This window comes from Hirundo rustica, chromosome 4 (genome assembly GCF_015227805.2).
Source record: "Hirundo rustica isolate bHirRus1 chromosome 4, bHirRus1.pri.v3, whole genome shotgun sequence".
In the NCBI taxonomy this organism is placed as follows: domain Eukaryota; kingdom Metazoa; phylum Chordata; class Aves; order Passeriformes; family Hirundinidae; genus Hirundo; species Hirundo rustica.
Window position 1 is genome coordinate 63205821 of NC_053453.1, and position 17993 is coordinate 63223813.

Here is a 17993-nt window from a genome sequence, read left to right on the forward strand (position 1 = left end):
GTTTGTGAGACCATAAGCATGGAGGGAAGGTGACCTCTTAAAAAGTACTAGTACTAGCAGTGGCATAATAAATTACCTATTTATTTTATCTCCTGGAAAAATAAATCCATCGTTTTCTTCTCTATGCTCTAGGCCTTCACTGCGTGAAAAGTGCAATGTGAATCTCATCCAGATTTCTGCCATCAGTTCTGTACATTACATTGCATTTCTTTCATTGCATTTCCATCAGGTCTCAAAAAACTCCACCACGTCTTCGCATGAGTTCTTTGAAATTCAGGCCACTTCCCTGTAGTGTTGTGTATGACATCAGTTTAATTGAGGCAATACAGTTAGAAATGCACGTCAGTGATAACAAATCCATTGTCCCTCCCTGTCAGCGCTAATTAGTTCTAGCGGTGGAAAAAACTTTCATTCAAAGCTGAGCTGCCCTGTTCCAAAAGCAACAGTGAACAAATAGGAATCAGCATCCAGAAAAGTGAGTCAGGACTTTATCCCAAGGGCTTCTCTCCTGGTACCCAGCGTGCCAAGAGCAACGATGGTGAGTGGCTTTTTCATCAGTGAGGGCAAACAGCTCTCTGAACTCAATTTATTTCAGAGTCATCCAGGGAAGAGCTTAGCTCTTCAGGGAAAGAGCCACTGGTTTACTTTCAACAAGGAAAAAGGGGACCTTCTCCTGATTTAGCCCCACTTCAACATGACATTATCTCCTGTGATGTAGATGAGCTAGGGAAATATGATTCAGGGGAGAAGGGTTCTGCTGTGTGGGTCTGCAGAAGCACTGAGGAAATCATCCTTTGAGAGTAGGTTGCTGTGGGTAGGGCAGGTTGAGTTAAGATGGAATTATCCTGAAAAATGAGGAAAATTATCAAGAAAAAAAAAAAAAAAAACTGTTAGCGAGAAGTTTCCCTAGGCTCAAGTGCAGGAATGATAAAGTGCCAAAGTAGAAGGTGGGGACTGGAGAAGCTTTACAGAAAAGGGTACAGATGTTATTTCAGAACCAACACAGAGGATTAGGCAGCACTCCCTTTTCTCAAGAGAGCAAATACCACATTGGGACGTATAAACAGGAATGCAGCTTTCAAGGCACACAAAGGAATCCCACAAAACCCCTGAGGGAGCACTGTGTCCAGCTTGGGGAAACTGTTTAAAGAGAAAAAAAGGTTCTGAGAGCAATGAAGGTGGTCAGCAAGCTGGACTATAACACCTGTGAGGAACCTCTTCTCCTGCCTGGGGGAACGGAAGCTTGACAATGACTGTGAGGGTTTGAAAATTCACACAAAACTTGTGTCAGGAGGTAGGAACTGATGTCACCTAGACACCATACACATTTATACACAGTTTCCCTGACAGGCAAGATTTAAACCAGGGCATTTGCTATAGCAACCTGGATGTAGGAGAAATCTCATGAAAACTTTCTGTCTGTAGGAGATGCTCTCAGACTGTACTGAAAGTGTTTGAGAGGTGGCTGAGTCAGGTTTATATCAGAAATGCCACTTGAGTAAAGTCTTCTGCCTCAGGAAAGGGGAAGTTTCTGAAGCCTTAACCAGGTAGAGGGTAAGACAACACTACTATAAAACAAATATTGTTAATTGGAATTGTAGCTGTCCTTTGCATGCAATTTTAAAATGTAAAGGGATTTTTTTTCTGCTTTATTGGCTACCTTATTTTCTTTTTAGAAATTATCAATCCTCTAGTTTTGAAATGTGCATTCTGAAACTTAATTCTATGCATATGATACAATTTTATCAAAAAATGGCATCTGTTAAACATGGCATTTGAACTGCCCTTGCCTGTTGTGTTTGGCCTCCTTACTTTTAGTGTTCTGAACACAGAAAAGTAAAGGGGAACTTGAGGACATGAGAGAATTCAGTTTCCTCATCAAATTACCAGATAATATTTTTTTTCCTGGCATTGCAGAGCCACCCACCCCCAGGAGCACATTGATCATCCTCAGGTGACAGAGGCAGACACAGGTGACCTGGCAATATCTGAGTTTTATGCAGGGCTGCTCTTAGGCTGTTTCTCTTCCTTTATTTTGAAAATGTTACCTGGTAATGTGTTGGAGAAATCTCATCATGATGACCCAGAAAAAGGTAAATTGTCCAGTTCCAAAGCCACATGGGAGTTTGTCTAATTGAAATGGTGAAAATAAACCAGTCAGAACTGGAGGTTTTTTCTGTTTTAAAGAAAAAAGCTGGCTGTCTGTTTTCTCCACTCTCTCATTCTGTGCTCCAATCCATTGCTGAACAGCTCCTCCTTTTTGTGTTTAGCTGCCACCTAACATTTTGACTCCTGAGCTTTTATTGATTACATTTTGACATTTTCATTGCATCCTCAGACACCTGGTAAATTCCTGGCTGGAAACGGTTTTTAAAACTCACTCTGCAGTTGAAAAAATTCTGGTAGGAGCCAACAGCATCTTGCTTTTTCCCCAGTAAAACTGTTCACTGATTCAGATCTCTAGCTCAGTTCTGGTATTCCAGGTTTATTGTGGTTTTTCACTGCACCCCTACCTACTGCATGACAAATTGTTGGCTACCTGCAGAAAGGGCTGAAAAACTTCCAGCGAGTTTTCTGCTGTGATGAATCTGTTTCTGCAGCCCTGTTTCTTCCTGAAATGTGCACGAAAATATCCACAAAGAAAATATTAATGCCAGAAGACTTCCTGCCTCTTGTGGCTAGGCAGGGGCAAACTACAACAGTTCAAGGTCAGACAAATAAGTACCTTGAAGGACGTGGGAATGCACATCTCATTACCTACAGTTTCCATACCTATATATATATATACATCTATAAACCTATGTATTAGTTTTCCTTTGTTTTGGGAAGTAAATTATTTTTTTTCCTTCCTCTCCTGGAAGCCAAAACATGGAATCTATCCGGTCTCATTTTCTTGTGGGTGAGAATGTTGTTGTCAGCTCTTTTAGCCTTCCTTTCCCCGCCTTGCCTCAGTGCCGAGGTATCAGATGTTTATTCACTGGTGCCCACTGTGCTCTTAGTTAAGAACATGTGTCCTGGCAGGGGAATCATTAGATTCACTAGTTTTTAATGTAGAAGTTCATTTATGTAGGAAAATTATTCCTATGTCATATGTTAATAATAAATGTTGTGGGTGGGGGCTGTTGTATTTGGGTTTTGTGTGGTTGGTTGGTTTAGGGGGGAGTTAAGGGAACAGAAATAAAAGAAAAGCTAAACTTTTTCCAAAGAAACCAGTGGTTTTAGTTGACCAATATTCTTTGTGCTGTAGATGCTCTGTGTGTCACTCTTGATTCATTTCAGTGTAGAAGATGGAATTAGCCCAGTCAGCTCCATATTTTTTGTTGTCTTTTGCTTGCTGAAAATCACGATTTAGCAAGGAAGTATTGTTTCAGCTGCCAGGACACGGAGCTGACTTTAGAAATAAAATCTCTCAATCTAGAAATTTGGATTTTCCATTAGAACACTTGTGTCCATATTTCAGCTTCTGATCCTTTCCTGCTTGCACAACTAGATATAGTTTCTTAGAAGTGTTTTATATATAACATCTTCCTTCATTTAGTCGTTAACCAGCAGAGCTGCCTGTGTCTTTTGTACCAATTAAGTCAGTTTTGATGTCACTGTGATTATTTGGCTTTCTGTGCAGACTCAATAACCTTAGTTTGGCCTCCTTTGGGGAGACAGATGATAAATCTCTTTTGTCTTCTGAACATATGGCTAACTTGCTTCAAATCTCCCGTTCCGGCTGTCAGTCAATCACTCTCCGGAGCTCCAGACAGGAGTAACTCCTAATGACAGTATCCAATCACAACTGCCTGGGATGAAAGGCAAACTTTTTTTTTTTTTTTTTTTTTTTTTTTTTTTTTTTTTTTTTTTTTTTTTTTTTAATCATTTCAGAAAAACCAGAGTAAGCAGTCAGCTCCCACCTTTGCAGAAAACAGCCACATCCTCTCTCCTTGCTCTGGGTGGCTGCATCCCCACACGTAGGTCAGCTCTGATGTCACACATTCAGTGGCAGAGCACAGCTTTTCCTTGTTTGGAAAAAAGAAACTAACTTTTAGTAATGTGGTCATCGAGTTCTGAGATGAAGAATTTTAGTGGTGTATTTAAATTTCTGGTACTATTTTCACACATCACATGCATGTTTCTAAGACACTACTCTGGGCAAGCTGTTCAATATACTACTCTGTTTCCTCATTAGTTTTATAATTTCTGATAATATTGAGATAAAATTTAAATATTAAAGAAAATATGCATTTTGCACAGTCTGAGTTATGTTCTGAACCTCAGCATGAGATGACAACTGCAAATGAAATGCATTTAATTTTAAAGTGTACTGAAAGATACAGAGAATGTGTAATTAAGGATTGTTGGGAGTGTTTGTGGCCACTGAGAAGCGTTATCACGTGTGGACAGTGCTGTTACAAAACTTTCACTGAAATTTCAAAGCATGAAAATATTATTGTTATGTATTGGAGGTTTATGAAGGCTTTCTAAAGGCAAAGCTTATTCTTTTTAATCCATTTAGATCATATTCCACAACAAAAATGTGCTGACCTTGTACGTTAGCAGGCAAAGGGCTTAGCTGTTTATAAAATTCAGGCCCCAGGCTCAACAGTAATGAGTAAGCTAACCTCTAGCTAAACTCTTAATATTATTCATTTGCACAAGTAAAGAATAGGTGTTGAAACCTCTAAAAGAAGGGAAATGGGAAGTTCAGCTTGAGGCTTCAGTCCATTGCAAAGTCCTTAAGACTGTAGCACATACAGTCAGATGTTCCGGTGGGAGAGGCTTTCCCCTCTTTACACAAATACACGTAATGGTGCTGTTGTACCTTCCCCTTACTGACAGAAACAAAGACAAATCCTGCTTTTTCTCAGTCAGAACCCAAACACAAATACTTTAAAAAATAAATAAATAAATAAATAAAAATAAAAATAAAAATCAATTACCCTCCCTGACACCCACCTTCCTTTAATTTATTAGTACTTTTTACCATGTCCTATCTCATCCCTCCCCAAGGTTTCTTGCTTCAGGAATGTTCAGAACTTAATAATCTTTTTTTGAGACATCTTTAAACTCCAAATGTGTGCACAGATTAGAAAGCTCATGACTTAATATGTTTTGGGTTTTTTTTTTGAACAAGCCTCCAGATTTTTTTACTGCTGTAATGTCTATAAGTCAATACCTTGTCCTTGGAAGTAAAGTCCCAAGGTAAATCCGTGAAGGGATGCAAATTTGTGATATGTATTTTCTGGATAATAGAAAATCTATTTTTTTTTTTTCAGTGTAATGGAAGCTTATTCAAGCTTAGTTAATACATCAGTTAATATTGCTGCACGAGCTCCCTGACACTGACATGAATTGAAGGTTTCAGTTATGTGCACCGCATAACTAAAATCTTGTGGTCAATGATCTCATCATCCAGCCATGGTTAAATTGCCCACTTGCCACTTTGTGATTTACATCACAGTGTGGGGATGTTTCTTTCTAAAGCATTTTACTGATGTTGTTCCTTAAGCCTTATCTCTCATTCCAGTTGTTTTTTTTATGCTGGAATTAATTCTCCATCCTGATTTAGTTGGATTGTTGAAGTTATCACTGAAGCAAAGTTTTTCTCAGCACAGCTAAGTCTCTCTTTGCTTTTTAGGGAACACTCTTCCACACCAAACAGCAATACCTTAGGTTTTTCTGTGTATTTGGGGCATTTTCTTCAATACCTCCACACCTCAGCTGACACTTCCAGTGATACTCAGTGATATTAATTTCCTGCTGCTTCTACCTCCTAAGGCCACCAAATGCTAGTTGCAGACTTTTCCCCATGCAATTCATTAAAAATGGGTATTTTTAAGCATCAATTCAATGGTGAGCAATGTACAATAAAATCCTAAACTAAAGCTCACTGAGATATGACCTGAATTCAGTTTGCTTTGTCAAAATGGCTTCAGCTTCACTGTAAATTCTGATATTGTGAAGATTCACCTCTGACCTTGACCTTCAGGTGTGCTGACACCTTATTTAATGATCTTCTTTTGGCTTCTTGCTAGAGAACAGCAAGGAGCACTTGGAACATTGAATGTCAATCACACAGGGCAGCAGAACCTTTAGTTTTGTTTTCAAATGCATTAAGATAAAACCATAGAGAGGTGACAAGATGGGTCAGTTTAGTAGAAGGTTGGTGGAAGTGTTGGGACTCTTATAATCCGGAATATTGTTTGGAACAGCATCAGCAATTTGTATTTTTCCACGTACCCCAGCTCTCAGGGTGGAATGCCAATCCTGATGACACGATATTGGAACTGAGGGCCCTGGTATTTCAACTTGTGAACAATTGATGACTTTGGGAAGGTTACCTTTGTGATATATGTCCTAAAGTTAATTCGTGTTAAAAGATATAAGATGTAATTCACCCCCTGTAAATATAAGTTTTACTTCTAATCAAATATACTACGGGTTAACTGAGATGAAAGCTGCACGGAGAGGGGTACAAGGAATTTCTTTTGCCAGAGATTACACAGGAGGGACACTTGAAACTATGCTAAGAATTACACAAAAAGGGACACGAGGATACCTCTGCCAGGAATCGTTAAAAGGAGAACAAAGACAACAGAAAAGGGAGATGGAGAATGCGAAGAACCAAATGATTACATCAGATCGATATCTCATCCGTCTCCTCCCGACATTAACATCTCTACACAGCACCTGGACACAACAATCAAAGACATTGTCTTCCCAGGTGAATCCATTCAAAACATCAGAGCCCGAACATGAATATCTAATGAGGCTGCCTCGGAAGAGGGAACCTCGGAGTCCCGAGTTTCTCTCAGCGATCCAGTGTATAAAAAGAGACGGCTCCAAGCCAGAAATGTGAACTTGGGGGGTGACACACTGACAGAGTGTGTTACCGTGTTCACCCAGCGCCGATCCCGGGCTCGACGCTGTCCTTTTAATTGTGGCTATCAGAGACTGTTATTTTTGTCTCTCAATGAAATTCTAAAATTTTGATTTATAGAATTTGGTCTATCGTATTTATTACACCTTTGATTTAAAACTTTTCCTTTATCTGGTAGAGAGAAGAATAAACAGGAAAGGAAAAAGGAAAACATTTTCTGTCTCTGGATTAAAACTGGAAGGGGGAAAAGAAAATCAAGTCTTTAGAGGTTTTTTTAGTCTGCTGTGGCCAAATTGGTCTGCTGGCAGAGAAAGAAGGGAAAAACCAGTTATCTGCCACTTTTGAGTTTGGAATAAATCCTACATATCATAAGTCTGGGGAACAGTGATCCCTAAGGTCTCTTTTACTTCAAAACATAACCTCATCAAGCTTCAGAAACCTTCACAGTTAGAAATAATGGAGTTTTCTATAGCAGTGGCACAAACCTCTCAAATCTGTTGTGAACAGAGGGTGCTGTGTGCCATCATTGCCTCTGAATGAGAAACAGAGTTTGGGATAAGATGCGGAGCAGTCAAGTGGCATCAGTTCATGCCAAGTTTCAGTCCAGAGTGAACATTTATGGGCTCTGGGACAGTTCTGCCCCATGACAGCTCCCACATTCTGAGGTTCAGTGGTGTTAGTGGGCTCCCAATATAATACAGATGTTTTCTTTCTTTTGATTTGTGGGCCTGTCTCTGTCTCTTTTATTTTTCTGGGGTCTTGAGCATGCCAAGCCTTTCTGACTGACAACTATCTCACTGGTACCGGCCGAAGGGGGATTTGTTGGCTGCAGTACCCAGCTGACCAAAGAAAACAGCTCACAGTTGGCATCGACAAAGAAAAGTGGAGTAAAAATATCATGAGGACAAATCTGCAAACCACTGACAGCTGAAGCCAAGGCTGGATGCATAAACTGTGCAGCAGTTTGGACCAGCACTTTTTTTCCAAGCAGATAAAAGAATTTATATGAGGTAGAGTTGTTAATTTTCATGCTCTGTAAAAATAATCAGATCTTGGGAAGCTAAGAGTTTTTGAGTGAAGTCATTGACAAAATGAAGTGCTTATTACTGAGAAGGTGCATGCCAGGATTCCTTAAGCAGCGCCATAACTAAGGCAGGGATAATTACCCCACTGATACAACCAAGACATAAATACATTGAAGACATTAGGTAAGTTAGGAATTTGAAATGCTATAACTTATGGACATGTATGCCAGGCTCTGGAAACAGTCTGCTGTTTGTGTGCCTAACTTATAAACTGGGAAATGCAATTTCATTTTAGCACTTGTCATCCTCAGGAAGAGCTGATTTTTTAAACACATGTTAAATATCCAAGATACTTTTCATTACTTATTAATACAGAGTCATTTCATACTCTGTTCAATATTAGTTCTCTGTCCAACTGGCCATTTTCAGCTTTTATTCTTGCAGAAAGCACTTTCAGACACAGTAAAACTTCTCTTCCATATTTCCATGCCAGCTTAAACCTTGCTTGACCTGGAACCATTTCAGGACACGCATTTTTATTCTCAGAGTTCTCGCTGCTGGAGCTGTTCAAGGCTCAAGCTGCCAGTTCTGTTCACCCATCACTCTGAGCCAAGTCTCACCCAGGTGGTATTTTCCTTTCCCCTCAGAAATAAAGCTAAGTTTGTTGAGGGATAAGAGCTGTGTCAGGTTTATAATGATGTATGATGGTGTCATCAGGAACTTTGGGAGCTTGTAAGAAGGTATTCACCATTCACAGACTTGAAGACAGAGCAGTTTGGAAAGCCTGTGCCATCTTTTTATGTGTCACAATACCACAAGCATTAAACCCCTGTGCTTTGAGTATAAGGTGTGAGCAGAGTGGAATGCAGCTGGTACTTTAAACAAAACAAAGCATTTTTGTGCAGCTTCCCTTCTTCGTGAGGTGTGTAACAGAAGAGAAAGTATCTATTTTCAGGACAAATTTTCTAATATTTGGATAGACTGGATAATTTTGGAAAGCTGTTTTACACTGAAAAGTTTAATTAAGGGAGATGCAATATTACCATAAAAAAATATGGGTCTGTTCAGATTCTAGTTACGTCTCCTTTAGCTTATGTCCAAGTGACATCATAACAATAACTTTAATTTCAAACCTCAAATGTTCTTTAGAAAGAGTTGATTGTAACATGGAATGACAGAAGAAAAGCTTCATTTCAGGCTCATAGCTGTAAATTTTTTCAGATTTTCTTGGTTGCCTACTTAGGAGAGTAGAGGGCAGAGAGTTGTTGCAGGCTGAGTGGAATGGGGAAATATAACCCATAACCTCCATAATGAGGCACTGCCCCCAACCAGCTTGATAATTCCTTTTCTGCTGTTGTCTGAGGAGTGCTCAGAGTGAGTCCTTTTGGGTGCTGTTCAAACTTCTGCTTCCTCTGCACCTTGCCCACGTTTCCAGTGTTTGTGTGGGAAAGCAGGGAGTAGTTCCAGGTCTGAAATTCTGGGTGAGAATAAGCAGGGCACACAAACTGAGGGCCAGTGTGTGGGTTTGGTTTTCACAAGATCAACCCTGGGATCAATAAGGAAAAGCCTTGTCCCTCTAAACCATCGATTCCTGAATTGAGCTCTAAGTGTTCTCTGAGTGGTGGACTTTTACAACCTGTGTCAGTGCCTGGCAGTGGAATTTCCTGATGCCTTCAGAGAAGCTTTTTTCCAGAGTGTTGTTGCCACGACCATGGAGAGAATCCAAGTCCTCTGTCAGTGTTCAACCTGACAGCAGTGCCAGTAGTTTTCTCAACTTTCTAAATCCCAGCTAAGACTTGACACAAGTTAGATCTTGTGGCTGGTTTAATAAACTTCTCTGGGTCTAAAGGTTGCTTCTCTGAGGTTTAATAATCATTAATTGTGTCTCTGCCTAATATGCTGCTGACTCAGCATTAGGAGGCATTCCCTTTGTGTGGACACATAAATAGAGAATGCTGTGATTTTCCTTGGCTCAACTACTTCCTTGACTGAAAAGAGCAGTCAACAAATCAGAATGCTGATATGTCTCTACAGAGGAGAAACTCATTAAACAACAGATTGTTTTAAAAAAAAACGAATTTAAAACATCAGGAAATAATACAGTGTCCTGCATTCCACCAGTACTTACAGTACATCCCAGTGACTGCTGCTTATTTACATAATATCTGTGCTTTCTGGTGAATATCAAGCTTATATAGTGTAAATAAAATATAAGTATATGTTTACCTGAGTGTCTATTTTTAATTTATGTGTTGTTATATAAATACTTCCTTTACCTAGTTAGATAAGTCTCCATTTGTTTTGAAACTTTACACTGGAGTTTACTATCAGGTTTACAAGTTTGGTTGGTTTTTTTTTTTTTTTTTTTTTTTAAAGTAGAATAGATCTATTACACTAGAATATTAACGGGCATTTTAAACTTCGTGTCTTTATTAAATTGTGTAGCTAACAGACAGATGAATTTAGTAAAAAAAGGACTAAATCTGAACTCTATTCCTTCCCATCCCTCTATCATTGCCCGTCAAATCCATACTCCCCCCCAAAGGAAAGAATAGTGACAGAGGCTGAAAACCAGGATGTGCAGATGGATTCCGTATGACTTTGGTTGGGTGTTTATTTTTGTAAAATCAATTTATGCAATAATTAAAAAGATGAAACTGTTGTTGTGCAAATTACATCAGAAGTTATTTTTATTTAGTTATCTCTTCAATCCATGCTTTAATAACTTTTCTCACCAAGCTTTCTCCTCTCTGTTTAAAACATAGTTCTTTTTAATCCCATCTCATTTATTATTGTATTTCTGTAAGTCAAGGACAGGCTTTAGGAAACACCCTGATAGTGCAGTTCCATTTCATGAACAGCAGGTAGGAATCAGTTACAGGCTGAGGGTGATATTAATCAAATCCAATCCAAATTAGTCTTTTCCCCTCCTCCTGATTTATACCAATCCAGAAGGGAGGGAATATTACAAAGGAGACAAGTATTAAAGTTATTTTTCTTTCAGGTGTTTCAAAATGCTTAAAAGCTTGTGCTGACAGCCCTTGGGGTTCTCATAGTCCCAGTTTAAGCCTTGATTTGTTTTGGGTAGTTTTTGAAATAGATTTAAGTAGGTATTGGTTTGATTACCTAAAATCCTTGGATGTTCTACTCCTTGCAAGCCATTCCATTCCATTTCATTCCATTCCTGATGTTTTAAAGACAAATTTTTAAACTTCAGTGTGCCAGGGGGTAATCTTTTCCTTTCATCTTCATGGTTCCATTTTGTCACTTTTCTAGACATGGAAAAAATAGACTGGAGAGGAGATTGTTGGCTTTCAGATCAGGCAAGACAGAGGAGAAGGAAGGAGGTGCTGTGTGAAGTTCCTCTCTCTTTTGCTGATAGTAGGTAATGGGAAAGCTGGACATGCTGTGCACTACATCAAACCTGTTTTGAGCGGGTTGGATGCATTTCTGGATTTCCTTTCTCATAAGAGGCATCAGAACATGGCCATGAATGCTGTAAACATCTGTACTATTACTGGGTATGTGTATAAATGCTTATTTATGCTTTCTACTGGATTCCTTAAGGCAGTGCCCGTTTTCTCTTGTGTTTTGTTTTATCCATAAGACCTGCATTAATCTGGACAAAATAAAAACTAAAAACTTTGGTCAAAGCAAGATGGAAATCCCCTTGGAGTTCAGTTGTGCAAGAAGCCTGCTGCAATAAGGAATGTGTAGGAGATTTTCTGAACAGCCCATTGTCACATGGAGAAGGCCCACAGTAGCTGCAATAACTGTTCTTTACCTTCTGCCACTCATGATGCTCCTTGCTTGCCAATTCTTTTCTCCTGTCTAACTTTATCAGCAAAGCAGAGAATGTTGAAGGGACCTGAGTAAAACTCCTGTCTGTAGTCAAAGCATCCCTAGCAAATTTCAGCATAGCTTTGTTCTGTGTACGAGCCCAGCAAAACTGCAGAAATTGAGTAAAAATTGTGTGATCATACTGTGTGCTGCCGGCAGAGGATGGGGGAAGGCAATTAATATCTGTGGGCACTCCTCCAGCCCTTCTCTCACTGTCCTTTTCATTCCTGTGAAAAGAGGAATCAGCGCAGTGTCTGTGGTGCATCACTCACCCTCATGGATCACGTAGCTCTAACCCTGAATGTACAATATAATCAGTTCCTGTTGGCTCAGAATAAAGATAGTAAAAACAGCAGCCAAACTTCCCAGGGACAATTCTGCTGTCAGAGCTCCAGCTAAAACAGCAGTGGCTCAGCACTTTTTTTCCCCTCATCAGCGGCCTCTCTGTTTCCCACGTGTGCCCTGTCTCCATTTCCAGTGGGAGACTTCGTCTGCATCCACATGGCGGAATTTTAGTGGCAAAAATTCCCACTGTCTCTTCTGCCGCTTCAGCAAAAGGGATCCTTTGTCAGGTAGCTTCCAGCATTTCTGATGCTTTGTTTTGTAGCACTTTGCCCACCACAAATGTAAGCACTCCAAAGTCCTTTTATATTGGGACAGGCACTTAGAGATCTCAGCTGTGCTCTTCTGTGCATTGTGTATTTAGTTATCTCATCTGTGTGTCTGCATGGCTATATTGCACAGAGCAGAAGACATTTCCTTTCTTTTTGCCCCTCTTGATTGTGTTGCTCCTGTAAAATACAAAGCAAAGTTAAACATGATGCATTACATGTTTTTAATGTGATATCTTGTCCCATGGAACTCGGTGGCAATCAAGTCATTGAATTCAACAGGCAGCCTTTCTGTGGGATCTCATAACTCCTCGTAGCTTCTATTTATGACCACAAGAGGTTTTTCTCTGAAAGTATTTTATCTGTAGGAAATACTGTCTAATTACTAGCATTTGTTTTGAATTAACTATAAAATATGTAAGTCTGCACACTAGGCAAGAGCTGCCCTATCCCTGGAAATGTCCAAGGCCTGGTTGGATGGGGCTAACCTGGATAGTGGAAGGTGTCCCTGCCCATGGGAGGAGGTTGGAATTAGGAAATCTTTGAGGTCCCTTCTAACCCAGGCCATTCTGTGGTTATATGAAACATGCCCTGATATGAAAACTTCTTTTGCTCTGAACCTAAACCCCACAAGAATGATGACACTCCAGTGACATATCAAAAGTACATTGAATTGTTGGCAAGGAATTTGTATGTACAGAATAACCTTCCACTAATCATTTTTTGCTGATATTGTTTAGTGACTGGTATTGCTCAAAGTCAGATTATCTCAGCCCAGAAATGATCAGCCATGCTAACAGGGCACCAGAGGAAGGGTTCTGCCACGTGAGCAATGTGTCTGGTGTGTGACAGTTCAAAAAGTCTTGTGTTTGTACTTTAATTAAAATTTCCTGGTGATCCAGATGCTGGTTCCCAGTATCTTTTAATAAGTGTTCAGATTAACATCTTGCAGTGCCCAGAAGCACGCTGGTGGCTGAGCAGTCCAAATAAACAGCACAAAGTTGCTGCCATATTACGCTCATTATCCAAGCCTCATCTAGCAAGCACACAACCACATCCACAGATTTGCTCCTGGGGATGGCTTCAGGGATTTCATTGGAACCTCCCAGGGAGATAAAATTATACGCTGCTTAAATGTTTAAAAGTTCAGGACCTAAGAGGGAATATGGTATGACTTAGTGAGAGAAAAAAATACTAGAACAACAATGATATAGATGTAAGATATGACTTTGTTAGTTTTGTTATTATTCAAATAGGCAATTGAGATACCTTGATGCCTGAACATTTTTATCTCTTTAAGGTTTAAGCTTTTTCTCATAGTTTAGAAGGAACTTTAGTCTGATACATTTTCTTTTGCTTTCTGTTTCTTTGATAAAACCATTAAGGAACCTGCTATCAAGGGAATTATTTTATTTGTGTATATATTAAAATTCAACATTTTCTGTAACTTCGTTTATGAAAGCTAGCGTAAATAAACATATGGAGAAAAAAGCACACATACCTGGGTTAGTATATCCAGGGCTACTATTTAAAAAGTTATCTTTTAATGTGCCTTCCTAGGGCAGTAAATCTTAGGTGAGATCAGAGTCTTTGGTCTGTTGCTATTTTCTCCTCAAAACTTTAAACCCACAAGTTTCAAAGCTGACAGGGGAAAGGGACCTTGAAGATAAAGCCACTACTGAACCAAAAGGAAAATGTGTGTTACAGAATCTGTTTGACAGGAGACAGCCGAGTCAGTACAGAGGTATGGACCCCAAGAAAGGTCTGTACATTGAGATCACAGTGCTTGTGTCTCCTGGCTGACAGAAAACCCTAAAGAGAAGGAATTGTTACAAAGGGAAGGAGATGAGCCTTTCCTAGGGACAGTGTCCTTGAACCAGGTGTTTTCCATGTGGTGATGTAACTCCAGTTAGGGGGAGCAGGTGCCCTGCTTTACGAGTAGGCTGCATACAGGGAGGTCACTTGCTCACTCTTCTATTCGCTCCCAAGGATCTGAGGCCAGATGCAGCACCTTGTTGTGCCTCTTCCGTGAAATTGGATGCTCTGGCACACAAAAGGGAAGGGGAAATGCAGTGGTGACTGAATTCTAATGATTCTCACTGACCCAGCACTCTTCATCAGGTAAAGGTTTTGTAGCCTCCTTACAGCAGCGGCAGCTGAGGGAAAGGCATGGGATTCGCTGCTCTGGTTTGACCCTTTGAACACTAACCCGTGGGTATTGTTCCTTCCTCTGCCAATTAAATGCAGTAGAATAATGTAACAGTCTATTAAATGCTGGGGACAGAAGCAGCTGCGGAACATGGTCCTGCAGGGGATGCAGACAGGTGAATCTACTCGACTCCTGGTGCAAGTGAATGGGGGCAGAGGAAGGAAAGTAATTTAACACCACAGCAGTGAAGCCAGGCTCAGGAGATCGCTTTCCTCAGGGATACCAGATGGTGAGTGGCTGTAAAGAACAACCCCACCCAGCTCTGCATGTGGCACCCACCGTTTATAATGGATGGCCCTAAATATTTATTAAGTGTTATTGAAAAGCTCATGTTACAGCATCCCTCCAGATACACCAAAGCCAGGGTAAGGTTCCAATGTCAAGCCTTCAGTTGGCTTTTTTTGGTGAGCATTTACACAGTGTTACTTTTACATTCATGTGAAAACACTGAACTTGCGTCAGAAAACTTAAATGAAGATTTCTGTGCCCACATAGGAACTCTGGCAGCTGTAGAGATTTTAACAGGTGACTTTGTCCTTTTGAATGCATTTATCAGAGAAGTACTTTTCTTTCTTCCTTCTTTCTTCATGATTTCAGCACATGCTGGCTGACATAATAAGCAGGTTACACTCATAAGAGAGGGGATGTGAATGATAATCTTTGTCACTTAAAGAAAATTGCTCACTGAAACCTTTGGGGTTTTGAGTTGGTTGGTTGCTTGGTTTTGTTTTGTTTTTTTCCCTTGTTTGTTTTTCGTGTCTGAATGTGTAATAGTACTCAGCCTTGAGGAAAAGGAGAACTGGGGGTGTTGATTAAAACTCTGAGTGCCACAAAGTGACAACGGCCAGCCTGGCGTCCCGTATCAAGTTGGGAAGTTTGCTTTGTGGTGTTGCCTGGAGTGGATACCATATGCTGACTTTGCCTTTTAAAACAGGCCATAATGAGTCCAAAGACAGCTCTCCGAGAGAAGGAGAACCCACCTGAGCTACACAGGAATTTTGGTCTCTCACAAAGAGGAAGAAAGGTTTTCTTCTCTCTTCTCCTGCCTTGTTCCTTAAGTTCCTCCCATGCCTTTCCAGGAAAACAAAGGCTTTTCTGAAACAGTGTCCTCACTTTGCAAGAGCTGGTTACCACCAGATTCCCAGAAAACAATGACAGGAGTAGTGGGTTTTAAACATGTTTTCACTTGCACATCCTAAACATTCTCCAGTGAGTATGGAAAACTCTTTAGAAGTGTCGCAAGCGTGCACAGCGTAAATGAGAGCAAATCCATCTATGACATTTCCCAACCTCTTATAAATAGTCTATTTATAAGATTCTAGGTTTTTTCAAGCAACAGCTAGAAAACCAAGGAGATGTTATAATACCTCCCTGTTTCATCTTTGACAATAATAGCTGTGGATTGAGTGTTCTGATTTCCTGAACTACATCACTTCTTGCTTAAAACAGTGGCTTCTTAAAAGTGGTTATTAAAATGCTATTGTAACTGATATTCATGTGTTATATCCTGGCTATATTTAAGTGATTTCAGGTCTTCCTTTTTGCCTGGAAGCACATTTTTGTCATAGTGTTGAGATAGAGACTGAAACCATGTAGTGGTAGTAATGAAAATGAGGATACTGCTAAATGACTAAAATGTCGCTACTTGTTTGTCTTGAAATATGAAAAAAATCTCAGTTTTATAACTTGGTGAGAAGAGCACCTGTGTTGTCAGAGGATGCAGCTGATGCTGGGAAAAATATTTTTGAATGAGATCTTGTTTTGAAAATTAAGGTATAAACTAATGTAAGTAATCTCTTGGACTTTTAACTATGCTAAAAATGTAAATAGATTATTCAATGCCTATCCTGTGAAGTATTTTTTTAATGTTAGCTGTGTTTCTATGCTCTTTTGCCACAAGTGAAATAGTGATTATGTAAACATGTAAATTATCCTTTGGGGTCTTTTACTAATTAATGCAGATGGTTGGTTTTGCTTAGATATGAGTGGTTTCTTATTTTAGGGAAAGTACATATTCCTCGTGGATGGGGAAATCTGGCATGTCTCATGTGAAGGAAAAGCCCAGGTCCATGCTTTAAAGGGCAGAAAAGAAGAGAAATCAAGTAGCTAGAAAACTTTTATGTGTTCCTGCAAGACTCGAGGACATCCTGGCACATCCTCTGAGAAAGATTCATGAGTTGTGTTGCAAACCGGCACCGGTTTGGATTTGGTCCTGTGCAAAACCTGTTTGACGCTTAGGAAACCTTCAAGAGACTGAAATCTTCCAACAAATACTAGACCTCACTTCAGATCTCATCTGCCTCATCAGAACGTTGTTTTTGCATAAAGTTTTCCTTCAAATCTGTGGAAGTTGTGACTATAACATATCTGCTGATGTAGGTCTTCTTGACATGGTCTTACCTTACTATTTTATTCAATACTCTCCTGCTGGGTTTTTTGATGTGGGATTTTGAAGGACTAGATGAGAAAGATTTCGGAGGCTCTTTTTTTTTTTCTAGTATCAACTAAACTAAAAATCATTGAGTCTACTGTGGCTTTGAAATTTTGCTTCGCAAAATTATGTTTGGAAACCAGGTTTGAAAACTGCCAATTCTGCATGGCTACAGCAAAAAAAAAAAAAAAAAATTCTTACAGTTCTGCTTCAGGACTTTCATTTTGCAGCAGCAATCTAGGAAGTAGGTTTTGACACTTCCTACACTTTAATCTGTGTTTTCACTTGCTCAGTTTACAGAACAAATGCTTCTTGTAATACATACAGAAATAAAAATGCACACTTGCCATTATTCACTTCACTCAAGACAGCCTGAGACTGATTAGTTCTAAACTGTTTTAAACAGTTGTGTTTTGTTTAAACTGGAGAGAGCTGTTGAAGACTTGCTCTGCTGTATTTTTCCACAGAGTTTTTCTGCTGTGAGACAGGAATACTTGATGGTCTGACTCAGAATTTGAATATTTTATCCCATGACATTAGAAGCAAAGGTGAAGGTATTAGTGAGCAGAGCTTTGTTTTAGGGCAAAGGGCAACATATCAAGACATTACCTAACAAATAAAAATGGAATCTTTCACCTTATTTGTAAAAGAAAATTGTGAAGATTTACTTTTTAGAATGATTGTAACACACATGTAGTGCTGTTTTATGTCTCCAGCAAAGTATAACAGATGGACTGTGGGTTTATTGGGAAAAAAAAGTGCGCTGAAAGATTTTTATTATGTGAGAAAGAGAGAACAAAACCCAAGGAAACATCTGGACAATTAATCTCTGTATATTACATGAAGAAAAATACTGAAATATTTCAGAAGTCTTGCTCAGAAACAACTTAACTATTGTTAGCAAAGCACAATAATTCACCATCTTTCATGCAAAAAGATCTTTTCAATTAATAATTAATTGATGCCACTTTGTTCTTCACCCCTGGAAAAACAAAGAACTGGGAGGGTA

The 17993-nt window shown here is 39.5% G+C and overlaps 1 protein-coding gene and 1 long non-coding RNA gene across 2 annotated transcripts in view; both read left to right on the forward strand.

Moving 5' to 3' along the window:
- LOC120752097 (potassium voltage-gated channel subfamily KQT member 1-like) overlaps positions 1–17993 on the forward strand; it is a 411281-nt gene that overhangs the window by 134568 nt on the left and 258720 nt on the right. The gene's annotated exons all lie outside the window — the stretch shown is intronic.
- On the forward strand, positions 14335–17798 carry LOC120752256 (uncharacterized). The gene is made up of 3 exons (XR_005700649.2): positions 14335–14465; positions 14592–14782; positions 15488–17798. It is a non-coding gene; the product is annotated as an uncharacterized LOC120752256 (long non-coding RNA).